This window comes from Haemaphysalis longicornis, unplaced genomic scaffold, assembly GCF_048455015.1.
Source record: "Haemaphysalis longicornis isolate Haplotype H1 unplaced genomic scaffold, Haemaphysalis longicornis Haplotype H1 scaffold_4, whole genome shotgun sequence".
NCBI classification, from domain to species: Eukaryota; Metazoa; Arthropoda; class Arachnida; order Ixodida; family Ixodidae; genus Haemaphysalis; species Haemaphysalis longicornis.
The window spans coordinates 214869663-214892440 of record NW_027526361.1 but is presented as its reverse complement, the minus strand read 5'-3'; the positions used below and the strand labels follow the sequence as shown (position 1 = coordinate 214892440).

General features: G+C 48.3%; 1 non-coding gene across 1 annotated transcript; it reads right to left on the bottom strand.

The window, feature by feature from the left end:
• Window positions 1-21265: 21265 nt before the first annotated feature.
• On the bottom strand, window positions 21266-21337 carry Trnar-ucu (transfer RNA arginine (anticodon UCU)). The gene has a single exon. It is a non-coding gene; the product is annotated as a tRNA-Arg (tRNA).
• Between the last annotated feature and the right edge of the window lie 1441 nt (window positions 21338-22778).

Below are 22778 nucleotides of genomic sequence, written 5' to 3'. Positions count from 1 at the left end.
TTTTGGAACCAGCATGGGTACTCCATTCGCGCCGTCCTATGCCAACATTTTCATGGGGCAACTTGAAGCCACTCTATTAAATTAAGCTCTTTTCCGCATAAACCTCAGGTTTACCTCCGCTACATAGACGACATCTTTATGGTTTGGGAACACAGTCGCACGACTCTAGAAACGTTTATATCTCATCTCAATTCTTCGCGTCCGACTATTAAATTCTCCTGCCAGTATTCTGAAAAAGAAGTGAACTTCCTAGATACTACCGTCATTTTAGACAACGGTCAACTTAAAACCACGCTTTTTAGAAAACGAACTGATAGGCAGCAATACCTAGACTATAAAAGCCATCACCCGAGACACTGCAAGCAAAGGATCTTTGTAGGACAAGCCACCAGGCTTAGAAGAGTATGCAGTGATGACAGTGACTACGTAGAACACCTAAACGAACTCAAGTCCACCCTTATTAACAGGAACCACCCCAAAAGCTTGCTCGATCAGGCGTACCAACGCGAATCTAATCTCAAAAGGGATGACGTGCTCAACAAATAGCGACAAAACGAAAGCACCAGGCCGCCTGCCCTAATAACTAAATTTTCAAACGCCCTCCAAACGTAAACAATATACTTGGAAGTACCACCCCATTTTAGCCAGTAACGACCGACTTAGAAAGACTTTCCCGGAAGCCCCAAGGGTTACCTACCGGAGAAACAGGAATCTATCAGATATTTTAGTGCATGCTAAAACAGGGCCCTCAAAGCAACCAGTCGTAGCCAGCTGCTCCCGCCCCAGATGCAAGACATGCTGGCACCTGCAGACCGACTGCATTGTAAAAAGAACCGCCAGTAATTATGTCCACAAGATTAATTCAAGTTTTACGTGCACTTCATCCAACATTGTGTATATGTTGGAATGCTTAATGTGCCACAAACAGTATATAGGCGAAACGAGTCAACCTATGAGCCTTCGTCTTAATGGTCACCGGGCAGATACCCTTAGCAAATCCTCCATAGCTCTAGCGCAGCATTTCAACCAACCAGGCCACAATTTTGATGACCTTAAGTTGTATATACTTCAAACTTCAGGTCTCCTAGGGACAGGAAATACCGAGAATCCTATTTAATTCCCAAATTCAACTCCATGGAACATACTGCAATTAATGCGTGTAGGGGCAACTTGGAATCCTTGCGATATTTACCGGGAATACAGAAATAGGCAATGTCTTGCATATACCCTATCCAAAGACTATTACCGCTCACTCTGGTCCTTACCTGGTCACCAAATTTTTTTTTTCATTTCTTAGCGTCTAGCTTAATACTCGCCCGCATCCCTCCAACCTTTTCTTTTGGAATTCAATTTTATTTATTTTATTTGTCTTTTTTTTTACTCCGCGTGGTCTTGTGCCCCGTACTTCACTCTAACTTTATCTTTTCGTTTTTGAGTTTCAGGACAGGCCTGTTCCAGGAATGTTGCCATGGGTGACACGTGCAATTTCAGTTGCCGGGTCATTGCTTTTTCTTTTGTGTGTGGGTTTATGTGGTTTCCCTCCCTGCTTTTTTTTCTCTTTTTTTTTCCTTGACCTAGTTATTTTCCCCCTTCTCTATCTTTTCTTTTGACCTGAGGCTTGCAGATAGTTTCTGATAAGTTCCCCACCCTCACCGCCTGGTCTCCTTCCGCCGATTCTGAGATCCTTTCCGTATGCCCCGCGGCGGGTCAACAAACACCCTCTTAAAGATCCTTTCTCTCCAAAAATTCCACGAATATCAACCACCAGCTGACTTCCGTGTGACCTACTTCGCGGCTTAAACTAGACAACCTTCTTTGCCCCTCAATCTCTCCACCGACATACTCCCAAACCAATCCACTTTCTCAATTTCACTTCCTTCTTTCCTTCTCCCCTCTCATCTGGGAACCTACCCCTATATAAAGCGTGCCAGCCAGGCGAGAAATTGCCCTGAAGAAAGCAAGTCGCTTTGCTGAAACGTTGGCAACAGTCGTGCTTTTACCTTGTTGAAAGTTTTCTTTTCTTGTGTTCTCTACCATCTTGAAAAGTTGAACTGCTCCCTGTATATATATATATATATATATATATATATATATATATATATATATATATATATAAATAGAACGATCTATGTACAGTATTACCATGGCAGCCATTTGAGCCCGCTCCAAGATCCGCCCGCCAGGCACTCCGTTCACGGCGTCATCGTCGTCGTCGTATGAATTAGTTCATGATCCTGTGGGCCACTGTCCGCCTATGACTTCTGTAACATAACCCCAGTGGTCAGTGGAGACCATCCTGCTATAAGCCGCGGCAGGATGAAGTTGTGATGTGGATGACGAATGTGAGAGTATTTACAAGGAATAATCGCTTGCGCCACTGATTAGGATGATGATACTGGTGATGGCTGGGCCCGCAGCAGCAGCGATGTATTCAGACGTGACACTGTCTAGGGTTGTATAAGGCACGTTGGGCGAAAGGGCTGGGGACATGACATTTCCCATTCGTCTCGTCACGGCTGATCTCTTCTCTTGGTCGGCGTCTCACGGGCTGCGGTGCAGGGACGTGTTCGAGCTGTGGTCACGGCAGGGCTAGGGCTTCCTGGCGGGCCTTCTGTATCCTTGACTGCAGCGTCCACACCGATGGTATGTGACTCTGAGGACAGGATGGGGATGTACCCCGCCCCTCACCAAACGTAACGTGGCGGGAAAGCTTATGACACAAACCATGGTTGAAAGTGGAGCGATATATTAAAAATAGAACGTCCTATGTACAGTATTACAAAGGCTGCCATTCGAGCTCCCGCAAGATCCGCCAGCCACTTCATTCTCGTTGTCATCGCCGTCCTCGTTTGAATGGGTTCATTGTCCGCCTATGAGTCCCATAACAATATGTATATATATTCATCATTTATTGTACCCTTAAAGGCCCCTTGCGGGGTATTACATAAGGGGGGGCGAAATAATAGTACACACATAGCAAGAATACAGACAGTAATACAGGAACAATTCCGACATACATTCGTGTAAAGAAAGTGAAGACCTACAGGCATGAAAAGAATAAAAAGGGGGGGGGGGCAAAACAATAGCACACACATAGCAAGAATTAAGACAATAAAACATAAACAATTCCGACATACATTCGTGTAAAGAAAGGGAAGACGAACAGGCATGAAAAAAGAAATGAAAAGAGAGAAGGGGGAGGGAGAGAGGTGAGCAATTTCAAGAAGTCAAAGTTTCCTTAGTCCGCAAAAAAAAAAAAAAAAGCTAGAAAGAGCAATGAACTGACTGAGGGCGTCAACCGTATGGCATTTGAAACGCGTGCCAGTGCCCTATGAACGAGCAGCCAGAACGGCGCCGGCCTGCCGGCCTGAGTACTCTCACACGGTCACAAGCTTTTGGCGTCAGTGGGCCGGCTAATCCCCTTGCCCCAAGGATCATGCAACAATGGGCGAAGCACTCGGAGTAGAGTTCCCCACTCTTTGCGCTCAGTACCCCAAAATATTCCCGGGAGGACAAGGCAGGGCAAGAACGACGACCGCAGACAGGTCAAGGAACGCAGCCCCCGTCTCCGAACAATGCGGGGCGGCAGACCAAAAAGCTGACCTTGCCGGAACTGCCATCTTCGAAAAAGGGGCGAACTGGAGGAAGTGCCTTTACAGCGAACCCCACGGAGCCGCAATGGCTCGCAAGGGACTCCCCAGTCTGTGTAAACACACGAGCTGCGTTCCGCAGGGCGGGGTTCGTGGAAGGCCGGCAGCGGCGAAGGGTTATATATATATATATATATATTGCTGCGAACCAGGTATGGGTTTGTGTATTTCTTGTTTGTTTTTACTGCCGGGTCATGCCCGGCTGTGTTATCTGCGTTACAAGCGAAGCGCGTCTTCCATTCTTTACCTTTATGCGGCACGGGCTATCACATTCAGATAAGAAGACTGTTTCGCCATAACCTCACAAGCCCAGAATAATCTTCTGTGATCTACAATGTTCTGAATGTGAATCAACGGTTCCAGAAACACTTGCGCCGAAAGATAAAATCCTGCAGAGATGACACCGAGGCATTCGATCTCTGACGCTCGCTTGTCTACGTCACTTTATTGACTGCGGCTTCATCGCCCGTGTATTATTTGAGTTGTTAGGGGAGCACATGTTCGCCCCAATAAACTTGTTTTTCTTGAAGACAACTGCGTCGTGTTTGGCAACGTGACATCTGGTAGGTGCTGGGTACTAAGCCTTTATGCTCTCTACGACATCTGGAAGCCGCCAAGCTAGTCCAACCAGAGAAAGCCGCCGACTGCAAAAATTTTTACCCGAGTTTGGTCTTCTGCCAGAAAGGTTCAAGAAAAGGAACGCTGCAACCAACACCATGGTGCAAGAAACAACGTCGCCAATCGTCCTGCAGCAGCCCCGGGAACCGCCATCGTTCCGGGGAGCCCCCGCTGAAGACGCCGAAGAATGGTTGGAGAAGCTGGAGCGCACCCGCATCTTCAGCAAGTGGGGCGACGAAGAAACTTTCCGTCATTTCTTCTTTTACTTAGAAGATGCTGCTCGAACTTGGTTCGAGAATCATGAGAGCTCTTTGACCGACTGGACTCATTTAAAAAGGAAGTTCCTTAAGACTTTCACTACCGTGGTGAGAAAAGAGCGAGCTGCGCTTTTCCTTGAAACTTGAACGCAGCACCTCAACGAAGGTGTCGTGATCTTCGTTGAGGAGATGAAGTGACTTTTTCGGGGTGCGGACCCCGAAATGCCCGAAGAAACGAAGCTCATGTTTCTGATGCGAGGCGTGAAGCAAGAGCTCTTAGCTTGCCTTAATCGCAACCCCCCTAGACCGTGTCGGAATTGGTGTCTGAGGCCGCCACGATTGTGAAGACGCTCGAAATTCCAGCGGGGCAGTACGACCGTCCAATCAGTGCACTGGTTTCGGAGACGATTGCTGCCGGCGCTATTAACTCCGCATCACTACGCGAGACCATCCGTGCAGTGGCGCGGGAGGAGCTGCGGTATCTTTTCACGACGACGACGCCAGAACCTCAAGTCGCTTCCGTGACTGACGTGATCCGGGAAGAAGTAACGCACGCTTTCGGAACTACTGTGCCGTCCGAAGCACCCCGGGAGCCAGAGGCTATGACCTACTCCGCGGCTATTCGTCGACCCCGCCTTGTTCCAACACGTCGTCAAGAGGCCCCGTCGTACCGCCGCCCAATGTCGCCCACCCGACCCCTTGTAACCCGAAACCAGGCGCCAAGGAAGACCGAGCTGTGGCGAACTCCCGATAATCGCCCGCTGTGTTACCACTGCGGAGAGGCCGACCACATCTACCGCTGCTGCCCTTACAAGAGGCTAGGATTGCGAGGATTCTCCATCGACGCACCTCGCCCTCTCCCTGGCCAAAGACCACGTGAGATCGACGAGTATCTCTCTCAAACAAGCCACGGCCCAGCCCGTATCAACCGCTCGGCGTCGCCCTACGCGGACCAATCGCCGGACCGCCGTAGCAATGCTTACTTTGCCCATGGAAAGTCCCCGAGGCCAAGCGGGCGAAACTAAAAGCAGCAACTTCTGGAGGTGAAGTTGCTCTACTCCCGAAAAACCGGAAACCTTCCAACGAAGCAGCGAATCGCTGAAGACTACGATTCACGACATGATCGGACCCCGACGCCCAATCTAACCCTGACGTGACTCTCGACCACGACGACAGCAAAATGGCGTGACGCGTACCCGACATAACCGAACCTGGCGATGAGAATACTACGAAGACCACGACGTACAGTGCCCGACCGTCAACACGCAGAAGCCGAGATACGACGCCACGACACACCCGGAACTCGAAGAAGGCAGCGTCCGACGTTCAGCTGTCCATCGACGGCTTTGAAGTAGTCGCCCTCATTGACACGGGTGCCGACTACTCAGTCAATGGCGGACCTTTTGCGTCTAAGCTGAAGAAAGTTATGACAAGATGGGACGGTCCGCAAATTCGCACAGCAGGAGGCCACCTCGTGACGCCAAGTAGAACGCGCACATCGCGGGTCACCATTGACGGCACGACATACCCTGTGGCGTTCGTCATTTTGCCTAACTGCTCCCGCGACGTAATTCTTCGAAGGGGCTTCGTGACGAACAACGGTGCAACAATTGATCTACAGACCAAGTCCATAACTTTTTCCTCCGATCACTCCATGATGCCAAAACCAAACCCCGAACACCGTGCTGCTTTAGGGATCGCCGATGATCATGTTACACTGCCACCCCGAGCAAGCTTGATGATCACCGTCTACTGTGAAGATGCTGTTTCTGACGTCGACGCTATCGTGGAAAGTGACCAAAGGTTGCTCCTGGACCGCGGTGTCTCCGTGGGTCACTAATTTCCAAGTGTGGGTCACTAATTTCAGCGAGGAATACCAGCATTTAAAGAGGGCACTGCAATTGCCTTCCTCGAAAGAAACGCAACAAGCAAGTGGCGTGATCGCAGTCGCCGACTTTGAACGCACACCCGAAGATATCTTCGAGCTTCCGAATCAGTTCGACGTGAATCGGACGTTACCGCAAGAAGAACGGAAGAAATTATTGGATTTGCTGCGTCGTTACAGCGAGTGTTTTCGTCGAACTCAAAATTACGTCAGACACCCCTAGCGAAGCACTGAATAATAACCGCAGATGGAGCCCGACCTACCCGGCAGTCACCGTACCACGTCTCTAGACACGAGCGGGAAGCCATCCGGACCGAAGTCGATGACATGCTCAGCGACGACATTATAGAGCCATCGAAAAGCCCCTGGGCTGCGCCGGTCGTACAGGTGAAGAAAAAAGACGGCACAATAAGGTTTTGCTTTGACTACCGGCGACTGAACAAAATCACCAAAAAGGGCGTGTACCCTCTGCCATGAATCGACAATACCCTCGACCACCTCTGCCATGCGAAGTACTTCTCATCGATGGATCAGAAGACCGGCCACTGGCAAATTGAAGTGGACGCGAGAGACCGAGAGAAGACTGCATTTATAACCCCGGACGGCCTATACGAGTTCGAGGTGATGCCTTTCGGGTTGTGCACGCCGCCAGCAACGTTTCAACGAGTTATGGACACTGTGCTCGCTGGCCTGAAGTGGCACACCTGCCTCGTATACCTTGACGATGTTGTGGTATTCTCCCGGACTTTCGATGAACACCCTGCAAGATTGCATTCTGTACTCGAGGCCATCCGTACGTCGGGGCCATCCGTACATCCGTACGCCATTCGTGCGGTACCAAAAGACATACATAGCAAGCATACCGCCCAGGATACGGGTAAAACGCTCCGTAAGGCAGTCCGTATGTGGGTGGTAGGCTGTAGCGGTCCTGTAGATACCGTGCAATGCCGCGAGGAGGTCCTCAATGACCTCGAACAGGAATACACGGCCCATCAGGTGGAGCATGATGGAGCACAAAACGATGTAAAAGAAACGAAGTGACGTCAAGCGCAGTGCCCGCTGGTAACGCGCCTGTTTCAGCGTATCGTGTGAAATGGTCGAGAGCGACTATAATCCACCAGTTTCCAGTAGCCGTCATCGGTAAAGATCCGTACAAGTCTATACCAACACGAACAAAAGGTGGGGCTGTGCATGGCCAAGGTTGCAACGCACCTGCCTAGGGGCCCAGTCGAAACTTTCGCCGCTGTCAGTAAACACAAGAGCGGATGAACTTGCGGGCAAACTTGTCTATTCCATGCGAGTAGCAGCGCAGCCGAAGGCTATGGTATGTTTTGAGCACTCCGGAGTTGGCATACTGCGCATCTTTGTAGAAATAATCACAGAATATAAAGGTCAAGTAGCGAGGAATGAAAGGCAGCCACTTCCGGCATTCGGAGATGCAGCTACGGTGGTAGAGCAGCGCATCACGAATAGAGAAATGGCGGGGTTGATTGCGGACGGGTAGGGGTGATGATGTCGCCACCGGGTTTCGAACGGTGCGCCATGAATTGAGGAAATCAACGTGTCGCTTCGCTGCTCAGGTGGCATGTCGGAAAATGGAAGTTGCTCGGTAACACGGTCTTGATGGGTGAGAGATACAGAAGCGACGCGGACAAATGAGTGGGAGAGCGCATCTGCGTCGGAATGCTTGCGGCTAGAGCCCAATCTCACGCGTACATCTTATTCCAGGAACCGAAGAACCCAACGCCCAAGTCGTTTATATGAATGTTTCAATGAGGACAGCCAACAAAGACCATCACGGTCAGTACAACATCCAATTGGCGGCCGTATAGGCAGGGGCGAAGTGGGCCGATAGCCCAGAGGATGGCTAGGCACTCTTTGTTTGTGACGGTGTAGTTGGATTGCGTCTTTAAAAGCGTACGTACTGCGCAAGCGACGACATGTTCGTCCAAACCTGCCTTTCGCTGTGTTCCGCCTTTCCACCTGTGTTCCGCTTTGTTCCACCTGTGTTCCGCCTTTGGACGACATGTTCGTCCAAACCTGCCTTTCGCCTTTCGGTTCAGTAATTGAAGTGCCGCTCAGCAGCTGGCCCGTACCGAGTAGCAAACAAGGTGCTCATACACCTCAGCGAACCGGCGATAGCCAGCCTTACGGCCCTGTTCAAAAGGTGCTGGAAAGAAGGCAAACTACCAAAACAATGGAAAACAGCAAAGACCATTCTAATCCCAAAGCCAGGAAAGCCACTCGGCAGAGAGAACTTACGCCCAATCTCCGAATCGAATCCTCCACATCGAATCCTCCCTGCAAGAAGCTGTAGAATTCATAGAAGATCAACTGCAAGGCACGGGCCTGGTCTGCCCCCGAGTAAATCAGAACTACTGATTATTCCCGCGACAACACGGCTCAAGCAAGACAGCAACATCAAGCTACGAACTGACAACGGGCAAATGATCTCTGAGGTCACAAAGATCAGACTGCTGGGCTTCTTGATTGAGAGGAACCGTAGAAACACGGAGACTCACCCGTCTTGTTGGTAAAGTCGCGGAAGCTACGCAGCTCATTAGGCGAGTGGCAAATAGAAGATCTGGTATGCAAGAGGACAGCCTGCTACGGCGGCTGATCCAATCCTTCGCAATGAGCCACATTGCTTACGCCGCGGCTTTCTACGAATGGCTACTGCATGAACGTAACCGTCTTAACGCTGCCATACGAAAGGCGTACAAAGCAGCAATCGGTGTCCTCGACCTGGAAAACACGAAGAAGCTCCTAGAGTTTGGTATCGACAACACGCTAGAAGAAATCAGTGAAGCCCAGAGAGTAGCACAACTCCAGCATCTCAAGGGATCCAAGACTGGCAGATCCATCCTTGCCAAACTAGGACTGCAAACGTTGTCAAACACTCGGCACCTGAAGAAGCAAGAAGATATTCCGGCTGACATCAGGAATGCAGCCAGGGTCAATCCTATCCCCGGCAACATGGACCCTACTCACAAGAGCGAAAGAAGGGTGGCTAGGGTAAAAGTCATGCTTGAACAACATTCTAACGTGCCCGGTATCAGATTTGTGGACGCAGGCGAGCACAGTGACCGTAGATTCTTCACGGCTGCGGTCATTGATGCAAATACAGGAGATACAATAACAGCAGCCAGCATGGCAACACGCGCATCACAGAATGCCGAGGAGCTGGCCATCGCCATGGCCATCGCTGACCCGGAAACAACAACAGTGCTGTGTGGGGGCAGTGCGTAACTTTGCCAAAGGCTGAATTTGCAATGGAGCAGTGCGGGTGGTCACCGTGGTGAACCTTAACAAATTGCGGATAACGGTGAAGTGGTTCCCCGCCCATGCAGGGAACGATGTGTCAAAGACAACGGCCAACCACAACGAGACGGCTAATACTGTAGCGCGAGAATTACCAGGCCGCGCGAAAGTAATGGATTCGTCTGCAGAGTGGTGGATGGAGACCAAAGATAGGTTCGACACCTTTCAACGTTTAACCAAATATTACAGAAACAATAGGCGGGTGATGGCGCCGCCACACCCCGAGCTAACTTGGGAGCAAGCATCAAAATTCAGACAACTGCAGATCAATTCATTACTGACCCCGGTCATAATGCGGCACATATCACCAGAACTGTACCAAGACGACACGTGTGTGTTGTGCAACAACGCCAGAGCGACTGCTGCCCATTCAATATGGGACTGTGAGGTTAGACCAGTAGAGGCTTAAACCAGAACCGGCCTCCCGCCGTGGTATCAAGACGTCACGCGAAGCTACAGCAAGGAGGACCAAATTTCAGCTGTCCAGCAGATCCTGTCGGCTCTCGAACGGCAGCCACGGAGTGAAAGCTGCGGGGCGTCATTCTCCCTCCGTGGAAGGGGGCGACCACCAGCGCAGTGAGGAGGGACGGTGCCCGCCTAGTAGAATGTCCAAAGGACCGACGAGTGGCTCCGTCCGGGCGTAGTGGCAACACTACGTCTGTTGCCAGCATTTATTAGTCTTTTTCACTTACTCACTAACGGTGATATGATAACGGCAACGTTATGAACCTATCCACAAAAATGGGAGCATAGGCCAATAAAACCCTATAGCTATTTCTTGCTGGTCGGTTTTCGGAGATGCAGTAACAGCTTAAACTTTAGATGGAGCACGAAAAACGCCATCCTTCGCAAAAAAAACGAACCAAAATACTGAGGTTTCAGACAGAAAAATGGCACTTCCTAATGTTTAGTTGAAAGCCGGAATCGGTCCGGCATTTCGCCACTTGCTCGAGGCGCTGCAGGTGTTTTCTCAGGTGGGGGAAAACACAACGATGTCGTCCGAATAGCACAGACATTGTTTTTTTTATTCTTCTCAAAATAGTGCCCATCATTCACTCAAAGGTAGCGGGAGCGTTGAAGATGTCACACTGCATTACGTTAAATTCGCGGAATGCGTCAGGCGTAATGAACGGATCCTTGGACGATGAGCGTGGGCCATATGAACCTGGCAATACACACATCCAAATGCAACGAAGAGAAAACCTCAGCACCTTGCAAGGAGCCGAGAGCGTTATGCATGCGCGGCATAGGGTATACGTCTTTACAAGTGATCTTGTTCAAAAGTCTGTAATCTACACAGAATCGGAGGCACCCATACTTTTTCTCAACTAGGACAACGGGTGACGCCCATGGGCTGTTTGAAGGTCATATGGCACCGTGCTGAAGCATGTCGTCGACTTGTTCTGCTATAACGCAATGTTGAGTGGTCGACATGCCCTATGGTTTTTGCCATAATGGCGAGTGCGACCATGTTTGAATGTGGTGAATAACGGAGGAAGAGAGGTCAAAAAATGTTTGCTCACAGTCGAACTAGTTGCGAAAGCGGTGTAGTAGACTGAAGAGGTGATCATGCGGCGGAGCTGAAAGTTCAGAGTGGACAGAGGAAAGTAAAAATTTTGAACTTGGTGGCCATTTCGTAGGTGTGAGGGTATTGACTGGTAGCGATAATGAATTCTCGGCGACTGCGATAACAGGTATGCGTCGACAGGCACGACACAAGCAATGCACTTCCCTCGAAGCACAGTGAAGGGCGATGTGGATGCGTTTGTAATGAACATAGCAGAAAATACATTTTAGAGGGAAATGACGGGGAATGGCAGATGATTTCTTGTGTCGGGAAAACAGTTTTCATCAGTCGAAGATTACCGTCAAATTGGGGAGAGAAGGCCGCGAGACTGGTACTACAGATGTTGAGTTTGGAGGAATGCCGGTATCTTCCGTAACAGCGAGCTTGGGCGAGGCTACTGAGAAATTGTGGAACAGGGCGTCACACAACAGCAGCAACACAACCTCACCATGGGAGCAATGTCTTATCGCTTGAGGACGTAGCAGAAAATCCTATCCTAAGGTTACATCACAAGGCTCTACTTGTTCGGTGCTCGCTGTGCGAAGGCAGAAACCAGCAGCAGGGATCGTCACTTTTTTAATTTTGCGCAATAGTTTTCGTCCATGACTGAAACTGGGGCACCAGTGTCAAGAAGCGCAAGGGTGGCGATCAAGCAAAAATGTCTATCACATTCGCAGAATGAATATGATCGCTTCCGTGTGGCTTGATAGTCGCAAAACTTGCCTTGGAAATCGCAGCGACTAGTTTTCCTGGGAACAGGTGGGGCGTGTCGCAGAGGGCACACAGAATGACGACGCTGAGATGTTAAACGGCGGTTGTTAACGGTCGGTACCTCCAACAGAAGCGAGTAACGCGAATGCTCCGCCGGTACATGATCGTTCGACTGATTCGGCGTGTAGGCAGAGTAGGCAGGAGCTAGCTGCGCTTCAGAGAGGGAGGAAATGCAGTGGTGGCAAAAACGCGCTGGCTGGCCGGGAATGAGACATTCGAAGCAGATAAGCTGTTCTTCAGATGCGTGCGATGGGTCAGCAAGCTGTAAAACCCGGTGAGCGTCAAGGAAGGCTGGTTCCGGAGGTGAGTGTTAGAACGCTGTGGAACTACTGAAGGAGGGCTGGAAGACCGCGAAGGCCGCTTTGGGAAGGCTGCCCTGCAACTTCAGCGTAAGCGAGAGGTGTGATAACAGGTGCGACGGCCCTAGCCACTGGCGCCGACTGAAGATAAAGTGAACGAGAAGAGACTCAGACACTTCTTGAATTACACTTCGCAGTGAAAATAGCATGTCAATGGGAGGCATCGGTGGGTTTACACATGCAGGATAGAGATTTTCCGTGCGACCTGTTCCCGAATGAGAAGTTGCATGAGCGGTAGGAGCGAAATGTCAGGAGCAACGGTAAGGCCGATGAGGTAGAAAGGGTCCCGTGATTGGCGCGGCTGGGTAGGCAGACGATACCTCCGCAGCTCTTCATAACTAGGCCACAAATTCACCACTTCGAAAATGGTTTGCGCATTTTTCCAAGTAAGCATGCAGAAGGCGTCATCGTCAGTACCTTTTAAATGTGATCGATTTTCTCGTCTCTAGGATAAAGGGGCTCCCACGAAAAGTTTGAGAATGTCTTCACTATTACGTCTGAAATATTCTAAAGCCTGCTGTGTTTGCTCGCGAACGCGCTGTTCAGTGCAAAGTTTGCCTACAGCTGGGCGACCGAACACTTCCACGAAGCTTGTCTTAAAGTATCCCCAGGTCGGAAACTCAACCTCATGATTTTAAACCAGAGCAGTGCAATGTTGGTAAGGTAACAGATAATGTTGTTTTCTTTTGGCACGTCGTCCCATTTGTTATAGCTGCTCAACCTCTTGCAGGAACACTGGTAATCCTCCACGTCCTTATGGTAGGTGCCGCTGAAAGTGGAAGCGTCCCTTTACAGTTGAGCACCTGAAGGGCTGCTGGAGTGGGGACGCCATATTGTCGCCGGTGGAAGCAAGGCAAGTGAGCCGAAGCATGGAAGATGTGACCGATGAATTTACGTTATGCTGTCGCAAAGCGTTGCGATCTATTTAGAAGCTTCTATGATTCCTCTAGCCACGAATCCGTGTCATCCACTATGCCGTCGTTTTCGGTGATGGGTGCCCGAGCGCGAGCTCTCACTTGCGCATCCAATAACGTTGCTCGCAAGTGGAAGGCGACCGCCGCGGTCGAAGTCACATTACTTGGAGAGGTGCAACTATCATGAAATAAAAAGAAAGTGTATAGTGAAGGCCTTGCCGCCAGGGATGATGGTGAGCTTGATAATAATTGGCCCCAGAATAGTTGTGCCCGCGACGAAATGGAGTTAGTTGTACCTTAGCGCACACGACAAGACACAGGACGATATCAAGATGACCCACGAAGGGTTAACCTACAACTGGGTTTTATTATCTGAAACGATGCAAAATATAAACGAAACAAGATAAGAAAAGGTGAAAACACCTGAAAAATCTAACACAGAACACAATAAACTCGCCCTAGTTTTCCCGTTGCTACGCCATGTAGAAACGTCGGCTGCCTGTGCAGGCAGGCCAGAAAATGGTATTGCAGAAATGCATCGCCGTCTTGTCAAGTAGCGGGTGATCACGAATTGTCTGGTCTTGGCAGGTCACTGGCTGGGGACACGAGGCTGGTGAATGGGCTCGTTCACGGCTTACCAGGGCGCGTGATTCAAAACGCTGCGCGGCAAAGAGCACCCGCGTGACGTGTGTGATGTCCCTGCGCGCGCTGTTCTTTTGAGCGCCGGCTGAAACGCGCCCTCCGTTTGGGCTCTGGGGCCTTCATGTTGTGTACTGAGTACTGGCGCTGAAGGCTTGGGTTTGGTACCCAGCAGGTATATCTCTTAGTTTTTTCTGTGCCAACTTTATTTTTCTAACTTGATTTTTTTCTCTAAACTGAAATGTACGGGTTGTTTTTAATAATAACAGTGATTTGGTATGGTTTAGGTCGGTTTAAGTTTGGGGCACAGCCAATGACGCTGTCATTTGCTGCGCTCACGCTGAATCTTATTTTCATCACTGCCAGAAGTTTCTCGCGGTGTTCTCGGCACAAAGTTAGCCATCACTGACAACACAAACGTTATGCCACGCTCCTCCCGTGTGGTATCCCTGTGTTGTGCATCCGTCCCTGATGTAACTGCACTCTTTACACCGTCCGAACTCTTTCTCAAGTGAAGGTGTCTGCCGCTACTATCGCCCTTGTAACTGTCCGCGATGGTGCATGTGCCCCAATCCATCGACAATGTCCTGCGCCCTCCTGCAAAGTGAAGCACTCGGCTCTGTCGAGGTTCTCGATCCTCGTCTCGTCACAAAAGTACCGGATGATTTATCTCCCCTTCAGAACAAAGAATTTAGCGTTTGTATATGCTAGCCAGCCGAATTGTCGTCCAATGTTTTCCGGAACTGCATTGATAAGAATCTAGACCCGACTCAGCAAGCACAGCTTACGAGACTCCTTCACCCATTCAATCTTCTTTCAACTGTGCACAACGAACCCTGAGCCAGACTTCTGTTGTAACACACTCAGTTGACACGGGCTCACTAGCTCCTCATCGACAACGACCGTACCGTGCTTAGCCGGCGCAGAGTCGTACCACTGGCGACCAGGTGGCTGACATGCTGCAGCGCGTTGAAATTCGCAACTTAAAGAGCCCGTGGGCGTACCCTGTGGTCTTTGTAAGGAAGAAGGAGGCATCCATCCGGTTGGGCGTTGACTATTGCCGTTTGAACTCAATAACACCGCAAAGACGTCTACCCTCTCCAGCACATCGATGACGCCCTTGACTGCCTACTGGGAGCTGAATTTTTCTCATCTCTTGAATTTGGTTTTGGGTACTGGAGGGTAACAATGGCAGTCTGACCCGTGAAAACGGCGTTCGGTACCCCGGACGGTCTTTATAAATTTTATTTTATGCCTTCCGGCCTTCATTTATTTATTTAATAATTTATTTGGTACACGTCCCTACAGCGCCCGTAGGGAATTATTGTAGGGGGTTATTTGGAACACCATACAGCACATAAATTTGGTTGTGTGACAAATAACAATGAAACACTTATTTGAAGAACAACAGATGAGGAAAATACCATTCTTGAAAGAAAACTATCAGCATGCTCTATAGCCTCAGCAAAATTCAGTGCAAGAAACACTACGTTCGGGAAATTATTCCAGTCACTGATAGTGTTAAGAAAAAATGAATGTTTAAATTCATTTTTGCGGCATTAGTATTCTTTATTTTTTCGTGCATTATCTCTGCGTGCGGATACATAGCGTGGCTGTTTTAAATATAAATCTTTATCTATTCCGGTTTGCTTATTGTAAATGTTGTGCAGAAATTTCAACCTTAGCAGTTTTCTTCACTGATGCAACGATTTTCATCCAAGACTATTTATAATTTCTTAGCTCCTGACGTTAAAATTATAATTACTGGTTACAAAACGAGAAGCTCGTTTTTGAACTCTCTCTAGTGTTTCATGTATTTTTGCAGTAGAGGGGTCTCATGTTGTGCATGCATATTCACGTAGTTGTCTTATATTTGTGAAATAGTTTCTTTTAGTCCTTGGGGGGCATCCTTAAAATTACTCTGGAAGAAATAAAGAAGACGGTATGCCTTGCTGATTATTGTGTTGATGTGGGTGGTCCAGTCTAATGTTTCTGTGAGGGTCACACCAAGATATTTTACCGTGTCTACTGTCGGTATTTTACTATTCTGCAACGATAATGAAGAGTGCACTTTGTTTTTCTTCTTCGTAAATTGGACGTGATAGCATTTCGAGATGTTTAACTTCATCTGCCATTCTGTACACCAAGTTATTTTTCTGTTAATGTCCATTTGCATCCCATCTACGCCTTCGGCACATTTCACAAGGTGATATATGATGCAATCGTCCGCATATAACCGTACAGTGCATTTTAGTCTGATGGGAAGATCATTAATGAAAATAAGAAAAATAAGAAAAAGTAGTGGTGCAAGGAGGGAGCCCTGTGGGACTCCAGATAAAACACTAACAGGAGATCATGAAACACCATTAAGAAGCACCTGCTGCTGACGATCACTCAAGTAGTCTTTCACCCAGCTTAGGAGATATGTGGGAAGGCATGAAAACGAAATCTTGTAATGCAGAAGATTGTGCGGAACAACATCGAAAGCTTTTTGTAAATCTAAGAAAATATCATCTACCTGCACACCTTTGTCGAAACCTAGAGCGATATGGTGAATAAGCTCAGTAAGTTTCGTTACACAAGATAAACCTGACCGAAACCCATGTTTCCACGGCGTGAACAAATTATTATCTTGAAGGTGCTTGATTAGACATGAGTATATAATATGTTCTAAGGTTTTACAGCAAACGCAGGTTAGTGAAACTGGTCTGTGGTTGCAAGGTTTATCATTGTCACCGGTTTTATGTAGGGGTGTGACGTTCGCTATTTTCCAGTGTCTGGGCAACGTCGCGCAGTATAAAGATAGTGTGAACAGTACGACTAGAAAAGGAGCCATATGGGCTGCACAGCGTTTAGAACTTGATTTCATATGCCGTCAGGGCCATGCGCAGAGTGTGCATTCAAATTAGCGAGCAATGATTTTACCCCTGCCTCAGTTATCTGAGTAATATTCCTATTTGCAAGTAGCGGAAAGGGAGTGAAAATCGTGAGTGGGTTCTCTTACAAAAAGACCGAATGAAAGTATGAAATAAAGCATTCAGCTCTACCTTTATCGTCTTTATTTATTACACCGCTGTGGGAAAGAGGTGGAATGCTAACAGTCTTTTTTGTTTCTTTTTATGTAGTTCCATACTTCCTTTGGGTTTTTTTTTATTCTGTCACCGAGAGACGCTAAGTACTTTCGTTTTGCCTGTTTCATTTCTTGCTTAAGTTGGACTCCTAGATCCTTTACTTTTGCCACCAACAATAACTGGTTTGTATTGCGGATGTTTTTATGCAACCCCTTTTAATCGATGTACATAGTTCTCGTCTACCCTATGGTTTTCTACTCCGTTCCTTTGACGTAATCCTTTTTGAGGGAATAAATCGGTTTACTCACGTTAAACCTTTCTCTTTGAACAACGTCCATAGCTATTCTATGTTTAAATCGTTGCTGCGGTCTACGAAATATGGCAAAAACGAGTTTAACACTTTGGCAATGCATTCATAGTTACCTTTATCGTACGAGAACACCTTTCTTTGTCGTGCTTAGCTTAATACTATGCTCTGACATACTACCGCACCTACCACCACATCATGGTCGCTAATTTCTGGTGTTGCTATAACCGACGTCAGTGAATCCTTGTGGTTGCTGAATAATAAATCTAGTATACTAGCGCGTAAGCGGCTTGGCCGCATAGGAAAATCTACAAATTGAAAAAGGTAGAATGTCGTAACTATTTCACAAAGAACACCAATTATCCCGGAACGGTAATTTTCAACCGGTCGGTGGTGTCGCCATGTGATTTCGGGTGGGGTAAAATCGCCGCCCAGCAGAATCGTCTCTGCTGATACAGCAGTCAGGGATCGTGAGAACTCCAGCAAAGGCTCAATACTATTTGATCCTGACGGTCGATAAAAACCACACACAACCAGGCTGTTGCCATTGGAAACTAATATTCTGCACCAAATTGATTCCCATGCTTTGTCAACACAATGAAGGGGCATGCTCTGGAGGGTATCACGAACTGAAATAAATACGCCGCCACCACGCGTCTCGGTCTTTCCGATTAGAGACATAACAACTTGGAAAAACTTCAGTGTCTGAAAACTCGGCAACCAACCAAGACTCCATTTCAAGTATTATGTCTGGTTCGACAATGCTGACCAAAGTATCAAACTCGACGATTTTGTTTTTTAGGCTTCTCCAATTTACATTTCTGACGGTCAATTGATGAAGAGAGCGGTTACTGGATTTTGTTTCGCTACGGGTGACTTCGCTAACGACATGAGTGGTAGCATCATACGCATAGGTTTTTTCGTCAATCGTCAACTTGTTCAATCGAAGCGTGTATGTTCTGTTATTTTCTTTCGCATATGCTAAAAGTTTTGCTCTTTGCTCATTCTTCGAGTAGTCTTCACTAAGTGAGATATTTGTGTCCCTAAGTTTCAGCGCAGCAGAAAGGACCCTTTGTTTGTCTATAAAAAGGCCGAATTTGACTATTAGTGGGCGTGGTTTCTCGGCCGTTTGTTTTCGCACGGCGTCTACAAATTGGTTGTTTTGGGCGCGAAGCTCCGAGGTTACATCATTGATTGCTATTGGTCCTTCATTCAGTTCTTCAAGTACTTCTTCAAGTCTTAATGGTACTAATTGTTTGGTTTATATGATCCTGTCCTGTTTTAACGCCCCAATTTCGGCTAGAAGTTTTCGTTGTCCCTCCAGTATTTCAGGTAAGCAGCGGATTGTGTTCATTTGTTCCTGTTTCTCTTCCCTGGACAGAGGTTCCGGGTTTTGTTCTACTTCACCCGCTAACAGTATCTTTTCTCCAGAAACAGCCAGAGCTATATATGCCCACAAAGTGGTTATTTTGAAACAAATAACACTCCAAAGACACACAATGCGCCCTGTCACCGATCTGCAGGATCTTCCTGTTCGTTTGTAACGTTAAAACAAACCAACCTGAAGAAACAGAGTTCGTAAGCGCGTTGCCTGCATGTCAGTACCGGAGCCCAATGGTCCCGATACGCTCACACACTTATGTAGACTGTGATAACATGAAGGGTGCCGCTCGTGCTGCCAGGCGATCCCTGTAATCACTTCACTCGTATGTGCTGGATCCGAGCAGGGCCATGAACACGTCTCGTTGGTTATGGCTGGACACACTGCATCTTCGGAGTGGTCATCCCGATCGTGAAGAATTATGCACTGCGTTGCGTCTGCAGCGAGAAGCTGTTGCCGCACTTGCGACCGGTGCAGGCCTCGTAGTCCCAGGCATGCCCAGGCATGCTCCATGTTCATCGTAGTTGCCTCGTGGTAACCACGTCGAAAATCCAATGGCCGACGCTGCCCCAACAGCCTGTAAGAGCTGAAGAAACAAAGTCCGTAAGCGCGTTGCCTGCATGTCGGTACCGGAGCCCCTCCCACGTTCTAACTAAGGTTGTACCTTATATTGACAAGACTAAAGTGGACGACGGTGTCTTTGATATCTCGCTGATGTCGTCGTTTTCTCGCCGCAGTTCCAGACGCACCTTGTTCGTTTGGACCAAGTTTTGACCTGTCTGCCAACGCCGGGCTACAGTTCGACATCAAAAAGTGCCATTTTTTGCAAGCCAACTAACCATCCGGACCCACTACGTATCTAAGGATGGGGTACTTCCTGACGCAAGCAAGCTGCGAGGGGTATATTTTTTTTATTTAAAAAACCCTAAAGGCCCTCTGGGGAGGGTGTAACAGAGGGTAAAGGGGGTTACAGTAGTCACATGTGTTACTGGTGTTACACGATTGCGAGTTTTGGAAGTCGCTGACGATGCAGGCACTTATAATCTTTATTGGACTGTGCTGCTTCTTCCCCAGCTTTGTTGGCAACTTCGCTACCAATATTTTACCTTTAACAAAGCTCGTCAGCAGTGACAGCGATATCTCTGCATGGTCACCGTCGTGCGAAGAGGCGTTTGCGACTCTGAATCGGCTTCTTACGTCTCTGAATAGTGCGACTGTTCGACCTGCCAGCGCCAGTGCAGATCCGCACTGATGGTAGCGGTACGTGTCTGCCCCACTCTGGTTTGACAAGTACGTGCTCGCATGATGGCTGCGCGCTCCTTGCTCATCTGTCCTAATGCGAATAATATATACATATACATATATATATATATATATATATATATATATATATATATATATATATATATAGTTTGGATGGAAATGAGGGGCTCGTTAGGAAATGCAGAAAGAAATGCCGGCAGTCTACAACGCCAAAGAAGGCATAGGGGAACAGTTAGACGATTTATTACCGTTAGTGACGTTACATTTTTTTTGTTATAATTTCGTGAGAAAGAAAGAAAGAAAAACACGCGCCCAGAGTGGGGACCGAACCCACGCCTTTCGATTAGATCTCGAATGCCTTACCAATTCGGCTATCTGGGCGACTGTGTTCTCCTTCGCTTTCTGGGGTATTTATAGTTACTACAACTGTATCTGACACTTGAGGGTGGTAGCCAGCGCCACTCAGACTACACGGGGAGAAGGGGACCTTCTTTTTAACCCCCGGGGCGTGACGCGAAGATCTACAGCCTGTCATAAGCCGGTAACTGGCGGGAAACCCTCTTATGCTACCTTGGCATCAAGGCTGCCAGAACCGAGGCCCTCGTTAAGCTTTCGCAAGATAATATGGTTTGGAAATGAGGGGCTCGTCAGGAAATGCAGAAAGAAATGCCGGCAGTCTACAACACCAAAGAAGGCATAGGGGAACAGTTAGACGATTTATTACCGTTAGTGACGTTACATTTTTTTTTGTTATAATTACGTGAGAAAGAAAGAAAGAAAAACACGCGTCCAGAGTGGGGACCGAACCCACGCCTTTCGATTAGATCTCGAATGCCTTACCAACTCGGCTATCTGGGCGACTGTGTTCTCCTTCGCTTTCTGGGGTATTTATAGTTACTTCAACTGTATCTGACCCTTGAGGGTGGTAGCCAGCGCCACTCAGACTACACGGGGAGAAGGGGACCTTCTTTTTAACCCCCGGGGCGTGACGCGAAGATCTACAGCCTGTCATAAGCGGGTAACTGGCGGGAAACCCTCTTATGCTACCTTGGCATCAAGGCTGCCAGAACCGAGGCCCTCGTTAAGCTTTCGCAAGATAATATGGTTTGGAAATGAGGGGCTCGTTAGGAAATGCAGAAAGAAATGCCGGCAGTCTACAACGCCAAAGAAGGCATAGGGGAACAGTTAGACGATTTATTACCGTTAGTGACGTTACATTTTTTTTGTTATAATTACGTGAGAAAGAAAGAAAGAAAAACACGTGCCCAGAGTGGGGACCGAACCCACGCCTTTCGATTAGATCTCGAATGCCTTACCAATTCGGCTATCTGGGCGACTGTGTTCTCCTTCGCTTTTTGGGGTATTTATAGCTACTTCAACTGTATCTGACGCTTGAGGGTGGTAGCCAGCGCCACTCAGAGTACACGGGGAGAAGGGGACCTTCTTTTTAACCCCCGGGGCGTGACGCGAAGATCTACAGCCTGTCATAAGCGGGTAACTGGCGGGAAACCCTCTTATGCTACCTTGGCATCAAGGCTGCCAGAACCGAGGCCCTCGTTAAGCTTTCGCAAGATAATATGGTTTGGAAATGAGGGGCTCGTTAGGAAATGCAGAAAGAAATGCCGGCAGTCTACAACGCCAAAGAAGGCATAGGGGAACAGTTAGACGATTTATTACCGTTAGTGACGTTACATTTTTTTTGTTATAATTACGTGAGAAAGAAAGAAAGAAAAACACGCGCCCAGAGTGGGGACCGAACCCACGCCTTTCGATAAGATCTCGAATGCCATACCAATTCGGCTATCTGGGCGACTGTGTTCTCCTTCGCTTTCTGGGGTATTTATAGTTAATACAACTGTATCTGACGCTTGAGGGTGGTAGCCAGCGCCACTCAGACTACACGGGGAGAAGGGGACCTTCTTTTTAACCCCCGGGGCGTGACGCGAAGATCTACAGCCTGTCATAAGCGGGTAACTGGCGGGAAACCCTGTTATGCTACCTTGGCATCAAGGCTGCCAGAACCGAGGCCCTCGTTAAGCTTTCGCAAGATAATATGGTTTGGAAATGAGGGGCTCGTTAGGAAATGCAGAAAGAAATTCCGGCAGTCTACAACGCCAAAGAAGGCATAGGGGAACAGTTAGACGATTTATTACCGTTAGTGACGTTACATTTTTTTGTTATAATGACGTGAGAAAGAAAGAAAGAAAAACACGCGCCCAGAGTGGGGACCGAACCCACGCCTTTCGATTAGATCTCGAATGCCTTACCAATTCGGCTATCTGGGCGACTGTGTTTTCCTTCGCTTTCTGGGGTATTTATAGTTACTCAAACTGTATCTGACGCTTGAGGGTGGTAGCCAGCGCCACTCAGACTACACGGGGAGAAGGGGACCTTCTTTTTAACCCCCGGGGCGTGACGCGAAGATCTACAGCCTGTCATAAGCGGGTAACTGGCGGGAAACCCTCTTATGCTACCTTGGCATCAAGGCTGCCAGAACCGAGGCCCTCGTTAAGCTTTCGCAAGATAATATGGTTTGGAAATGAGGGGCTGGTTAGGAAATGCAGAAAGAAATACCGGCAGTCTACAACGCCAAAGAAGGCATAGGGGAACAGTTAGACGATTTATTACCGTTAGTGACGTTACATTTTTTTTGTTATAATTACGTGAGAAAGAAAGAAAGAAAAACACGCGCCCAGAGTGGGGACCGAACCCACGCCTTTCGATTAGATCTCGAATGCCTTACCAATTCGGCTATCTGGGCGACTGTGTTCTCCT